Raw genomic sequence first — 15,778 nt, 5'->3', positions numbered from 1 at the left:
TAACATGTTTCATGACGCCACGTGTCCTTTTCTTTCCCACAAATAACCCCCTAAACAGTTTTAGTGATAGTATGGAGAGGCAGTTATAGAAGCAAAAGGTACACACATCTTCACAAAAACTGTACATGAAGCATTTATGCACGGGTAGGTGATCCAGGTTCATTGGATGAGGTTGAAATTTTGTAAACAAAAAGACCCATGGCTTCTTATTCATATGTCAAATTTCAATTCAATCGAAGTTGTCCACATTGCAGAATAAACCACTTCAGGACTACAAAGAGGGTGCATGGACCTACCTTGGGGATATGCCATTACATGAAAGGAAAAATGATTGAATTTGAGGATAAAATTTGACAAGTGGTTAATCCAAACCATTTCTTAGAAATTAAACAATCAGATTTGCTAAATCACTCTTCCATGTGCCAAAATGAGAGCCATGTTATTAATTTATGGGTAATTTATACATACCACCCCTCAGGTTTGATGAAAGGATAATTTTACCCTCCAGTTTTAGAAAATTCTGCATACCCCCCTGAGGTTTGCAAACGGTAACAAATAAGCCCATTCCTTCAGTTAATGACTAACAGCATTAAAAATACGATGTGAATTATCGAAATTGCCCTTGCAAGAAACATACAAAAAAAAAAAAAAAAAAAAAAAAAAAACCCTACAACTCATCTTCCCCAATCGATTTGGGGAAGATGAGTTGCAAGTATCCAAATACTCACAATTAGATAATAAGAAAGTCTATGTCCATAACCATCACCATGGCTATACATACATTCAAGGAAAAACCCATTAAAATTGGGAGCTTCCAGAACTAAATAAAAGAACTGAATCCCATTCCAGCGATGTCAAATCCATCTTCCCTAAATCTTTTAGGGTTTGAAAAAGGGGAAGATGAGTTGGGCTTTCTTCTTGGGAATCATGAGGAAAATAATAGCTGCTCAAACTGGAGTTTGGTGCTACCGTTCCAAGATGGGAGTTTGTGAAATTGGCGGCATTTTCCTGTAGCTTCTTTGATTAATTCCATTGTAATTAGTGATATTTGTCTCTATGAAATCTATTTTATGGACATCTAGATTTTTGGTACAGTTGTAGTAGCACTGTAAGAGGTCATTGATGCTTTTTTGCTCTTGTTCTGCTAGGGCATTTGCTGTCCACTCCATAGCATTTGGTTTGTTCACATTTTCCCCTTCCTGTACCAGAATCTTAGCCATTTCTGGATGCCCCCCGCAAACAGCAACATGAAGAGATGTTTGGCCATCTTTATTTGTTGAGTTTACATCGACTCCATGTCTGGTGAGATCATGAACTGTATCTATTTATCCATTCTCTGTACCTTCCAGGATTCTGTTTCCCCTTATTGAATGGATTAATCTCCATGTGGATAATCTTCTTGATATTCAACTTGAGAACTGACTCCTTGATGTCCTGTGTGGCTGTGCCTAGCCATTCTTTGAGGATCATCCCTGGATCCGTATGTGGGTCTACAAACTCTAGCCTTTCCAGCCCTTGAGTTTCTAGAAGAAAATGGGGTGTAAAACAGATTAGCTTTATAGCTATCCAAGAAGAAAGCCCAACTCATCTTCCCCTTGTTCAAACCTTGAAAGATTTGGGGAAGATGGATTTGACATCGCTTTATTATCTAATTGTGAGTATTTGGATACTTGCAACTCATTTTCCCCAATCGATTTGGGGAAGATGAGTTGCAGTTTTTTGTTTTTTTGTTTTGCAAGGGCAATTTCGACAATTCACATCGTATTTTTAACGGTGTTAGTCATTAATTGACAGAATGGGCTTATTTGTTACCGTTTGCAAACCTCACGGGGGTATGCAGAATTTTCCAAAAGTGGGGGGTAAAAATATCCTTTCGTCAAACCTCAGGGGTGGTATGCGTAAATTACCCTTAATTTATTTGTCATCATTTGTGATGACAACAATATTTTCCCTATTGTTCCCTATTATGAAGGCCACCCTAGCAACGTACACGGTGATAAATGTTACCGTTAATCCAAGCGGAATCTGCCTCAGCTATTCTTTCTTTCTTGCTGCTCTCTTGTCTGCACAAGCAATTTAAGAACTGTTATAAAACAACTCGAACCCAATTTGCCTCAATTTACAGCTGAATGAACACAATATCAGTTTGTGCAGCTTGTCCAATCAGTTGGCTGATGGATTGGGGCTAACTGAGCATGCAAATTCTGTATCTCTTAGTGCTCCTCCAAGCTCAATAGGAACAAGAGGGATAAAGGAATGTAGAACATCTGTTATCAGCGGTCGATAACTTGGTTCTGGTTGCACACACAGCACAGCTACAGCGGCGATCTACACAATATATAAACTTATTAAGAAGTACTCAAGGGGTTTCTAGTCAATGAACCTGGTATAAGTGTTTCAAATCCATTGTGTTTTTTATCACGGGATCCACGATATTTGGAAGCTTTGATCTGTTAGTTAGCTGAGGCATAGCCTGAACAATGCACATATCAAAGTACAATCAAGATTCAAGAGTTCAAAACGTGACTGAAATTAGACTAGCATTTGAAGATCTGACTGGATAAATTAAGAGAGGATCTGCCTTCATGAGAATTAAAGTGGATACACATGTGACAATAGATTGGTTTTGAGATGATGCAATATTCTCTACAGGTTTTCTTCCCATCAAAAGGTCCAATAGAACAACTCCAAAAGCATACACATCACTCTTCTCTGTCAATTTACCTGAATCCAACTATTCTGATCAATAATGGCAAATTGCAATATCAAACTTTAAAGTACTGCGAACTGATGTGTCATACATTTTCATTAACAGGTTAATCTCACCAATGGCCTAATAATATAGAATTCAAGATGGTGCAGCTCAATGGGGTCAAGTGCTTAGAGTTTTAGGACGGTTGACCGGTGGTACACATGCAGTTTGATGGTGGTACTATTTGATGTTCCAAGCTAAGAATATGAGGTGAAGAAATGAGCATATCATAAGATCTTAAATTCTAGTTGCAGAACTTTCACAGATAGATTGTTGTTTTACTGACCCTCCAAACAAGAATGCAGAATAGACACACATGTCAGCTTTAGGCACAGATCTTAAAGGTAAGATCACTTGCATCCACTTCCTTGATTGTGAATTCTGCAGCCAGTATACATCTAAGCCAGGGTACAACTCTGCCTTCCAGATAAGGATTTTAGGCCTCCTAGTCTTGGGAAGGAAGAAGGAATGATGTTTAGCAATACAAAACTAGTTAGAACACCAAACCCCTTCTTCACCACTGAATCTGCCCCCTCACCCCTCCCCCCAAAAAAAAAATAAAATTTATTGAAGCATTGGAGGGATCATGAAAGCAATTACAAGGTACCTTAAATAAGAAAGTTCTACAGACAACCAGGTCAAGCAAACAATAGAAACAAGTTTATTGTATAATCAGATTCATAGAAAAAAATTGGCATACCATCTAAAAGGTATTCTAGCCTTCTAGGGCCACATAACCCAAAGTGCCTGAGAGCTTGACATTGTTCTTGTTTTGGTTCCCTGCAGCTACAGCAAGGCCGAAATCTGAAATCTGAATCAAGTAAAATTTATTGACAAGAGAACAAGATTACATATAACTTACTGAGGAAGATAAGACGCTCAGCAGTGCCTTAGAAATATAGTATCTCATGGATTTCATAAAGAGATAGCAAAGGCCCCGGTGAGTACAAGGAAATGAACCTTGGCATTGAAGTTGGAATCCAAAAGAATATTAGATGATTTTAAATCTCTGTGGATCAGCGGCGGGTTGCAGTGCTCATGAAGATATTCTAGTCCTCTGATCCTCACAAGTGAAGGCAAATGCAAAAATGAGAGGATGGAATCCACTAAACGAAAAGGAATTTTGAAAAGTAACGTGGTTTAATAAATTCACCTAGCTGCATCCACGGCAATTTTCATCCGCACATGCCATGTTAAAGCTGATCCATCAGAAGATCCTAATACATGAATCCAAAGAAAGATGTGAAAATATGTTATACTATCTTTTATTCTACTTCTTAGCTACTATTTTAATTACATAAACGGATGAAGTAAAACCATGCAATTGAGTTTCCAATGAATCGCTCTGCATCAATTCATAAACAATAAATCTTGTCTCACCACGAATGCAATAACCCAAAAGAGAAATTATGTTTGGATGGCGGATTCTATTCAAAAAATCCTTCTCATTCTGCAGTTTCAATAGGCAGTTGAGAAAGAACATCATTTGGATAAAACAACTAATTGCAGAACATGGAATCAAGATGAATTTCAATAGGAACAGTACCTCTAATTCTTTTTCAGCATCCTGCCCACCACCATCTAGTCTCTTCGCAGCAGCATGCAAGTTGTGATCAAACCGAGCCTTGAAAATGCGTCCAAACTCACCTTCCCCCAAAACATTACTATCTCGAAAGTTGTTTGTCGCAGCTTCTAAGAACTGGTACTCAATTATAGTGACCAATCCCTTCTTACCAGTGATCCTCAAGGAATTCAATTTGCTCAAAACTGGTTTTATTGCAAGCCATGTGTCAGTATCTTCAGATTGAATTTGAAGGATTTGATAGAAGGTGAGAAGGGAACAACAGATAAAGAAAAGAAGAAGAAGAAGCAAAAATCAGCAATTTTATTATTGCAAATTATTTTTTCCTCCAAATATTCGTTTGAAATATTAAATGCATTTGCCAAAAGAGAAGTGCAGAAAGTTTTCTACGAAGGCACCTGAGATCTGTATGTTGTTTGGATCAGAATTTTGCCATTTCTTGTGTCGATAAATGCAAAAACCAAATATTGAGAAGATAATTGCAACAAGGACGGCAACAGATGCAACGAGTGCTGTATGTTAGAATTTTAGTTCTAATAAAATTTCATATGGACATAATTCAATCCCTAAACCAGGCTAATTAGGGTTTTGGTTTAATAAAGTGGGGTCATTAAGTTATATTAGAAGTCTAATGTGGACTGGCTTAGTGTGGGCCAGATAGATTCCTATTGGGACTGTGATGAGTCAGACCCTATAGGGATTACTATATAAGGAGAGCTAGGTCCCCCCTCTACCCATAACAACTAATTATTCTCAATCACTATTGAGGAGTGCATTCTGGAAAGAGAGGGAGATATTCAGTATTCATCGTCCCTGCGCATACGGTATTCTCATCAGGCCAGTTACTTTGGGAATAGAGGGGAAGCACCTAGATCTTTGTTCTTTATTTTTCGCTGCAATCATCATCACTATGGATGCGAAACAAGGTTGGTGGTTCTATCCCTGTTTTCTATTATTTATTTGATTGTGTTCTTGAACGCCCTATGGAGATCCTGGCTTTTGGGATTTTGTCCCTATTCGGATCGATTTATTCTAACATGTAGTATCAGAGCCTCCATAGATCCGTTCTTGAACCTATATGAATTCAAAATAATAGAACATAATAAGGGAATCGAAAATTTTTCGATTCAAATCAAGGTTTTTAGGGTTTTTTTTTCAGTTTTCCAAAAACCCGTACGGACACTGGCATTCTGCCGGATTGTTTTTTGGGCGAAAGTCGAATCTGACTATACAGGCACGTAGAGCATTAAAAAACAAAAATTCCGATATGTGGATCACCGCCGGCGGCCACCGGACACCCCCTCACTTGCCGGCGACAGCCACGGGTGATCTCACTCGCCGGCAGAGTTCTAAAAAAAAAAAAAAAGGAATCTGGGTTTTGCTATCGTGCGCCTGCTATTAATTATGGGAGTTGCTAACGTGCGCCGGCCGGGGTCGGGTCGACCCATTTCACGACCCGGTGACCTGACACAGGACCCAAAAATTTGACCCGGATATGTTAACCCGAACCCAGATGGGCCGGTATCAAACAGATTGGTGGACCGGGTTCAATACGGAATCGGTTTGCTTTGGCTGAACCGGTTTGGCCATACAGACCGGTCAAACCAGTACAGTCAACCGCTTTAGCCCTGAAACTTTGATCGGGCTTTCTGGGGGCTATGAGACTCCGTTTGGGGTCCTGTTTTTTGTGTTGGCTCTGTTTTTCTGTGCTCTACACAGTGGTGCCCCCTGTTTTGACTAGATATGCATATTTTAAATATTTATGGTATTCTTTTGTTGCATGCCCTTTTATGGAATTATCGGTACGTTCCATTGGGAACCGAACCAGTTTTCTGACTTGATGGAATACCTATCTAGATGAACAGAATCATTGGATTTTGTGTTAGTTTGTAAGACATTAAAACTAGATATGCATATTTTAAATTTTCTTGGTATTCTTTTGATGCATACCATATTTTGAATTTTACCGGTTTGTTCCATTGGGAACCGAACCAAATTTTGAACTTGCTGGAATATCTACTTTGATGAACAGAATTATTAGTTTTTTTTGTGTTAGTTTTAAAACATTTAAGCCATTTGTCATAAATTATAAAATAACACAAATTGTTTAAGGATGTAAGTAATTTTGGAAAATCCCAAGAGAGGGTTCCATGGGTTCGACAGGATGCAGCCGCCAAAGTGAGCTTCCTTGTTGGATTTGTGAAACACTGGTCTCATACAGTTGTGGGATGTCCTTCAACTCTGATGTGTGGTCATACACCCAAAGGTGGTGATCATGTATTGGTACTTGAAGGGGTACATATACAGTATGCATATGAATAGGCTGACCCTAGAATTCTACACACCCAAAGGTGGTGGATTTCGAAAGTTGAGTTGTATTCCCATGGCCACTGGTATGTAGGGATTTTTACAATTGCATGTTAGGAATTCAACCCAAAGGTGTTTTCACAACGATGTGTGTAAAATTCTCATTAGCTTATAAGGTTTCAAGCTATACTTGCATCATGCTGATTATTGTACTGTTCATTATTTAAATTTTCCGTCACTTTTTCTGTCAACAATACTATGGTTACTATTGAGATTCTTACTGAGTCAAATTTTAAGAAGTGGAAAGAGGACATTATGTTTGCCATGGAGATGGCAAATGTACATACATCCCTTGTTATAGATAAACCAATGGACCTAACAGCTGATAGTATTGAGGATGAAAGATCTATGCATTTTGCATGGAAAAAGAATAACCGCTTAGCTGTACTGTCTATAAAGAGGTCCGTATCGGAACACCTAAAGAATGGTCTGCCTGATAAATGCCAGGGAGTTGCTGGATGCAATTTTCAAGAGATACCAAGTTTCATCGAATGCTGAGATTGGGAGACTTCTGCAAAGGCTATTTAATATGGAATATCATGGTTCTGGGGGTGTTAGGGATTATATTGTTTGGATGGTTGGCTATCAAACCAAAATTAAAGCTTTAAATGTTGCTCTTCCTGATGCCTTCATTGTTCATCAAATTCTTAATACCTTACCTTCTGATTTTGACATTATCAAAACCAACTACTTTTCCCAAGATGGTGCCCTGAGTATTAATGACCAAGGTACTAAAACTCGGGTCTCGGTGCCAACTCGACTCTTGGAAAAACCGAGACGAGTCGAGATCTCGCCGAGTTGGTGCATTTTTTTTTTCAACTCGAAGCCTCAACTTTGGGTCAACCCAAGATTTGGACCGAGATCCGAGATCTCGCCGAGATCTTACCAAGATCTCGCCGAGATCTCGCCGAGATATGTCGAGTTTTGTCCAATTAGGTAAGGTATTTAAGTGGTAGGTAGGTTAAAATAATGGGTTGAAACCGAGATCCAACCGAGATCCGAGATCTCGCGAGATCTCGCCGAGATATCGCACTTTTGAGACTCGCAAGCAATCTCGCCTCGAGATTTCAAAAATCCGAGAAACTCGGCGAGATCTCGGCGAGATCTCGCGAGTTCTCGAACCTTGTTAATGACCTTATCTCTAGGGTTGTATCTGAAGAAGAGAAACTAAAGAAAGATAAAGCTCAAACTGTCCCTTTTACTTCCACATTCCATAAGAGTGAAGAATCTAAACACCATACTCATAAGTCTGCCAATAAAGAGTGCGATCAGATTAACAATTTGGGACCCAAGAAAGACTCTTTCAAGAAAGAGAGTGATCGCTGCTTCTTTTGCAAGAAGAAGGGTCACATAAAGAAGGACTGCAACAAATACAAGACTTGGTTATCAAAACCCAAGCCATCAGGTATTGATTCTTTGGTTTTTTGTTTGTGAATCCAATCTACCAGAAGCCTCATCCAGTTATTGGAGGCTAGATGGCGGGGCAACTAACTATGTTGGTTTCACCATACAAGGATTCATAAACCGGAGGAGACCAAATCAGGATGAATCAAGGCTTATCGTAGGGAACGATGGATATGTTGACGTAGAGTTCGTGGGAGATATCATTTTATTACTAGCTTCTAGTTTTAATTTGACTGTAAAGAACACTTTTTATATACCGTCCTTCAGGCGGAATTTAATTTCATTTTAGTGTTGGACATTGGTAGTTACCATTTCTTGTTTCAAGTAAAGTTGGTTTTTGCATTATGTCCAATAGATTGTACAGACTGTGTTTATCTCCCAATGATAACTACGCCTCCTATAAAGTTGAAAAACGTTGTTTTCAAAAGACCCTTACCTAAAAAATGGTTTTTCACATTGTGGCACAAGCGGCTAGGTCATAATTCTAAGGCAAGAGTGGAAAGGCTGATAAAGTCTGACATCCTACCTACTCTCGAAAGTGATCTAGAAACTTGTGTAGACTGTTGTAAGGGAAAGATATCCAAGATAAAGAAGATAACTGCAATCCGTAGTTCTGACCTGTTAAAGGTCATTTATACTGACATTAGTGATCCCTATTCAGCCACATTGTGTAGAAATTTTATTTCATCACTTTTACAGACGACTATTTCCAATATGGCTATCTGTTCTTAATTAAAGAAAAGTCTGAATCTCTTGACATGCTCAAGATTTTTAGGACAGAAGTTGAGAAACAGTTGGGGAGAGTTATTAAAATTGTTAAATCCGATCGTGGGGGTGAGCATTATGGCAGACATGGCGATGCTGGATAGCTTAAGGGCCTGTTCGCCAAATATTAAGAGGACTCTGGGATAGTTGGTCAGTTTACTATGCCAGGAAGTCCTGAGAAAAATGGTGTCGCCGAAAGGCATAACCGCACTGGTGAGGAGTATGATTAGTAAGACAAGTTTTACCTAAGTTCCTATGGGAGAAGTTTTTGAAAACTACTACTTGTATCCTTAACCATGTAGTTACTAAACCTAGAAACCATCTTAGAGTTTAGGGGTGCCCTGCAGAAGTAAAACTATATTATCCGACTTTGAATAAGTTGGATCCTAGGACTACTCATTACTATTTTGTTAGCTACCCAGATCATTCGAAGGGATATAAATTTTATAATCCCTGCGGAGGCACTAGGATTGTGGACTCATAGACAGCGAAGTTTCTGGAATTTGATGTGGCCGAAAAGAATGATTGTTCTCAGACTGTTCAAGATAGTGACATGGTCGGTACTTTAGTACCTATTCTTCTACCTATTCAGACGGATGTGGGGCATACTATGCCATTGGTTACACCTGCTGGAGTTCAGGATCCTGATATTGATACGGTCCTTAACATTCATGTAGCACCTGATGAGATTCCTCTTAATCAGGATGCGGTTGAGGATCCCATCATTGATGCAGTTCCAGCTGAGATTCCTCAGATTCAGGGTGAGGCAGTGGTAGCACCATTACGGAAATCCATCAGGAAGAGAAATTCAGTTATACCATCTATCTATGAGGTCTATCTGGGAGAACATGACTACGACATAGGTTGTGTGGTTGCTCCAGATACTTATTCGGGCATTGTTTCTAGTTTTCAGTTAGATTTGTGGTTTGATGTAATGAGAGATGAGGTGAAATCGATGAAACATAATGATGTTTGGAAGCTTGTTGAATTAAACCTGAGGGTCTTGCGGTGGATGGTTGAGACCATCTTGCGTGGACTCAAGAAGTCTATTTACGGTCTCAAACAAGCTTCCAGGCAGTGGTATTTGAAGTTCGACAGTGTCGTGACTTCATTCGACTTTGTGGAAAACAAAGCAGATCAGTGTATATATCACAAGGTCAGTGGGAGCAAATTCTGTTTTCTCATATTTTATATGGATGACATCCTGCTTGCTAGCAGTGACCTAGGGATGTTGCATAAATGAAAGCAACTATTATTTAGGGAATTTGACATAAAGGACCTTGGTGAGGTTTCTTTTGTCCTTGGCATTGAGATCTATAGGGATCATTCTCGTCGTTTACTAAGTTTTTCTCAGAGGGCTTATGTTGATCGTATTCAGGAGAGGTTCAGTATGCTGGATTGCAAACCTGGGAATGTTCCTGTTCTCAAACTGAGCTCGACACAGTGCCCGAAAAATGAAGCTGAGAAGGATGACATAATGAGGTGCCTTATGCTAGCGCACTAGGTAGTATCATGTATGTTCAGGTCTGTACCAGACCGGATATTACTTTTGTGATGGGTCTTCTTGGCAGATATCAGTCAGATCCTGGTCTTAGCCACTGGGTTACTGCCAAGAAAGTATTACGGTACTTGAAGGGGACAAAAGATTATATGTAACATAAAGACACATTCCTGAACTCAAGCTAGTGGGTCATACAGATTCCGACCTTGCTAGCTGTGAGAATGATAGGAGATCCACATCTGGTTATGTTTTCCTTATGGCAAGAAGGGTAGTATTATGGAACAGTACAAAACAAACATTGGCAACCACATTGACTATACAGGTAAGGTTTGAAGCATGCCATAGGGTTGCTACTCAGGTTATTTGACTCAGGAATCTCATAAAGTAGTTGACAATTTTAGATTTTGTGGATAGACTCATCCAGATATATAGTAATAACAGTTTTGCTGTGTTATTTATAAACAACAATAAAGAACTTAGAGGGTTTAAGGACATGAAGGTCAAGTGTTTGACCATAAAGGAGACAGTAAAGAAAGGTGACATTGCAGTGGAGCATATTGGTACAGATGATATGGTTATAGATCCCCTAACCTAAGGTCTTCGCCCTTGTGTTTTGAAAGACATGTCATAAACATGGGTTTAGGTGCATCATGGGATGCGATTGGTTAGTGGGAGTTGCTTTGCTCCATTGTAAAATGAAGTTTATTTTCATCTGTAATTTTTACCGTGTGGTAAATCTTGGCTTATATGTATCAGTTGTCATTGCATGCAAAATTCTTTTGAACACTTGGGTGTTTCATTTATTGACATGATGTATATATATCTAGTTTTAAAGACTTAAGGAATGTGTTAACCTTAAGCAAGGCTGGGGCATTAAGTTATTAGCCTAAAGGTATGTCTTGTAATACATAAAGTAAAACTCGAGTTATTCAAGATGAGACAAACAGATTCGTTAGAATCATAAAGATTATTTCTCTAGTGAGTCTGTGCCACTTAAAGAAGAGAAATTTTGGACTGACAAATTGACAATACATAAGGAATCACTATGTGAGTATTGTCACACTACCACATTACATCCATGTTAGTGGAGTTGAGGGCTCTCGTGACCATGGAAGGCTCTGTGTCGCTTGATCATAGATGCAGTTACCGCCATGATTCGGTGTCTAAAACTCTATGGGATAGGATTGACTTTCTAATATGACCTCTAGACCAATTTATTTTAAAAATTGTGCACATAAAGTTTTCTTAAAGAGTTGTTACCCTGTGATTTGTTTTGGTCAAAACTGTTTTTAAATCCTTTTAAAAATAAGGAATTTAATATAAGTCCAAGTGGGAGAATGTTAGAATTTTAGTTCTAATAAAATTTCATATGGACATAATTAAATCCCTAAACCAGGCTAATTAGGGTTTTGGTTTAATATAGTGGGGTCATTAAGTTATATTAGAAGTCTAATGTGGATTGGCTTAGTGTGGGCCAGATAGATTCCTATTGGGACTGTGATGAGTCAGACCCTATAGGGATTACTATATAAGGAGAGCTAGGTCCCCCCTCTACCCATAACAACTAATTATTCTCAATCACTATTGAAGAGTGCATTCTGGAAAGAGAGGGAGATATTCAGTGTTCATCGTCCCTACGCATACGGTATTCTCATCAGGCCAGTTACTTTGGGAATAGACGGGAAGCAGCTAGATCTTTGTTCTTTATTTTCCGCTGCAATCATCATCACTATGGATGCGAAACAAGGTTGGTGGTTCTATCCCTGTTTTCTATTATTTATTTGATTATGTTCTTGAACGCCCTATGGAGATCCTGGCTTTTGGGATTTTGTCCCTATTCGGATCAATTTATTCTAACACTGTAAGCATTTTCCTATTTAAATTCTGATGTTACTTCGTTCTCTCTGACTGTAACCCTGGTTGCAGAGGAATTCAACAAAACGCTTGAGCAAATGCGCATCACTGGAAAAGAAACAAATAAAACCAAGAGACAAAGTAGAAATGAACCCCACCCAACAAAAAAATGTCTTCTACGTTGCCCAAAGAACTACAGCTACAGAAAAGTTTGTGGAAAATACAATGGCCCATGTCTGAGCTCTGAAAGACAAGAAACATACACAAGAATCTGTCAATGAGAAGATAGATGTTACTTGGTCAAATAAATGAACTTAAGCCAACAAATTCGAACAAAAATAGCAAAAAGAAAATTAAAAACAGATGATATCCTAAAAAATAAAAAAATCCAAACGAAAATATCTTCAAGTTTCAGTTTTTATTGATATATTGCTAATGTGACTAACAACAAGTAGTTCAAATTTTGAATTTTGAAAACCATCGACTCATGACATTTTTGTTTGGTGGAACCATCACTGCTTGCATGACCCATCTAAAGAGAACAATGTACAGTCTACAACGAAACGAACATGACTAAAAACCCAGAAACCCAGAAGAAAAAAAATTAGGTAGGATAGGAAGCGTTGCCGAGACTGGAATACCTGGAGAAAATGCCGCCATTGTTGCATCAATTGGATAAATGAGACAACAACGAGAAACAACAGACCCAAATAGCTAGAAGAAGCAGCTGACGAAGAATAATCTTCATGTCTTAGTAGGCCAAAAAGACAAAATGATGAGATAGATGGGCGTCGAGACTTAGTGAGAGCCAAATTTGTAGAACCATGGAGGCATAGATGTTTGAACCCTCTATGCCTTTTTTTCCCCCTCAAAATCTTGTCTCTTTTGGGCGTCTTTGCTTTCCTGTTATAGGGAAAACCGGAAAGCTCTGCCGATTGGCCAAATGCACAACGATCATGTGGCAGTTACAAAAGACGAAGACCAAAAGCCAGACTCATCAATGATGCAGAAACCAAAAAGGTCATGACATAGAGACGGGATCCAGGGATAATATTATTTTGGGTTAAATACTTGTAGACCCTGTACTATGGTCCGATTGCTTGACAGTTGACACGCCCAAGTTTTGAAACTATTACTTAAAGACCTATGAAACCATACAGTGTTTTAGTCTGTTGTTAGTGGTGAATGAAAAAATTCATTTTACCCTCACCCCTAACTTCAAGTAAATGTTAAAAACCTGCAATTGAAAATCCAAAAACCAGCCCTCGGTGTTTTCACTTCTGTTTGTCATTCTGATCGTTAGCTGCATCGCCGTTCGACACCGGTGAACTCACTTGAGGTCGGTTCAAATTTTACCCAAAAAAAAGGGGATTATAGATCTTTCACTGGAGTCTTCCTCAATGTCTTACTGTTCTAAATTCTAATAGCTCCATTTGTTTGCTCTACAGTATTTCCTACCTCAACATATGCAATTTGTCCACGGCTTGCCATTTTTTATAGGGTAAATTACATATACCTCCCCTGTACTTTGGCCTAATTACATTTTCCTCCCCTTGGTTTTCCCACCATACATTTTGACCTCTTATGGCTGACGGTGTTAGGGTGTTGTTAGTTAATGGTTTAAAAAGACTATTTATCCTTTACTAACAAATAAAAATTGCATTTCCAATTCAAGCCTTTTCATCATCTCTAAAATCGACTAGGGTTTCATTTTCACCCACCTCCAACCTTATCCAGCGACAGTCACCTCCAAGCTTCTTCGGCGACAACAACCTTCAAGCAACTCCAGCGATAGTCACCTCCAAGCATCTCCATCTCTGACGAAGGTTAGTTGCTTCTTCTTTCATTTCATCATCTCATAGTGTAATACCATATGTTCATTTAGCGAAATAGCTTTCAATCCCACCCCTATGTTCGAAAAATTAGAGCAAAATCATTTTCAAACGAATTAGGATAGAATGTATGTAGGTTGTAATTCGAATTGGGGCAAAATCATGTTCAAACGAATTAGAGTTGAATGTATGTAGGTTGTAAACCGAATTAGGGCAGAATGTATGTAGATTGTAATACCATATGTTGATTTAGCAAAATAGACTTGGCTGATCCAGTTTATTTATAAATTGTGCTTTTATATCTATGTTAATTAAACTCAGTTTGGATCAGATTAATAGATTTTCTAATACCAACTAATCTAGTTTCTTGTTTGCAGAGCCAATGTCTACATCCAGTGTGAATGGTAGCAACCATCCTGGATTGAAGTTCAAAAACATAAAGTGTTATTGTGGGTTTAGAGCAGAAGTAAAGATATCTGAGTCTAAGCAGAATCCGGACAAACTTTATTGTGTTTGTGGAGCAAAGAATAAACAGGACAAGTACAGGTTTTTCTCCTGGTGTGATCCATATAATGAAGAGATAATTGGTGATAGGATGGTGTTGAATGAAGAGATGCAAAGTGTACCAAACCCCAGTCCTCCAGATGTGGTGGAAGAGATGTCCAATTTGAAACTCAGATTAGGGCAGATGGAGCTTAGACAAGCGTAGATGGAGGTTAGATTAGGTCGGGGGGAGCTTGTTGGGCAAGTTTTATTTTGCTTTGTTGTTGTAGTTGTTTTAGCCTTTATTGTTAAAAAATTGTAAAAGATAAGTTGATGAAGTATTGTAATCAAATACTATTTAGCAATGAAATGAACAACTTTTTTTAACTCTTGTGTTTGTTATGATTTGTTATAATCTTCAAAGTGGCAACATTTCCCATATTTTAGTAGGTAAAAGGGACTGATAATCTGTAAAGTTGTCTTAGTTTCAAATGGGCAGCATCTCCATTAAAACATGAGAAAAATTGACAACCTGTATGGACCTTGATCATATGTGAAGTTGTCCTAGTTCCAAATGGACAGCATCTCCACTAAAACATGACACAAATTTACAACCTATATGGACCTGATCATATGTGAAGTGTCCTAGTTCCAAATGGACAATATCTCCCCTAAAACAGGACAAAATTTACAACCTGTATGCAAGGATAATATGTAAACATGTAATAAAAACCATATGGACAGCATTTCCTCTAAAACAAGACAAAATTTACAACCTGTAAGCAAGGATAATAGTAAACATCTAATAAAACCCATATGGGGATCCATAATAAGTCACATCAGATCAACCACACAACATTACATATGTTCCACATAATTCAACCATCCAACACTTAAACTTTCAAACATCCCTAAATTGTTCCAATCAACCTACTTCCACAAAGTACGAAAACTTCAAAACACATGACATTGTTTGAAGACCCATATACAACCTGGGTCAATATTACAAAATAAGTTCATAACACTCATAAAAGATCCAAAAAAATCCAAATTTGCAGCCAACACCATCTGACACTTGCTTCCCTTTAAAGTTTCCAAGCTGCTCAGCTACTTTTTGTTGCTTGTTCCCTTTTGTTTTGCCCGTTTAACTGCCAATTGGGATCTAATCCTCTCTTGTGGAGTCTCAGCTGTAGTAGTAGTAGAAGCTTGTGATCTAGTTACAATCTGTGACATGCGCA

The 15,778-nt window shown here is 38.5% G+C and overlaps 1 pseudogene; it reads right to left on the bottom strand.

Moving 5' to 3' along the window:
• Positions 1 to 2,118: 2,118 nt before the first annotated feature.
• LOC122668228 lies at positions 2,119 to 14,040 on the bottom strand (annotated as a pseudogene).
• Between the last annotated feature and the right edge of the window lie 1,738 nt (positions 14,041 to 15,778).

This window comes from Telopea speciosissima, chromosome 7 (assembly GCF_018873765.1).
Source record: "Telopea speciosissima isolate NSW1024214 ecotype Mountain lineage chromosome 7, Tspe_v1, whole genome shotgun sequence".
NCBI classification, from domain to species: Eukaryota; Viridiplantae; Streptophyta; class Magnoliopsida; order Proteales; family Proteaceae; genus Telopea; species Telopea speciosissima.
Note: the sequence above shows the minus strand (reverse complement) of the source record. Positions and strands in the feature narration are given on the sequence as shown.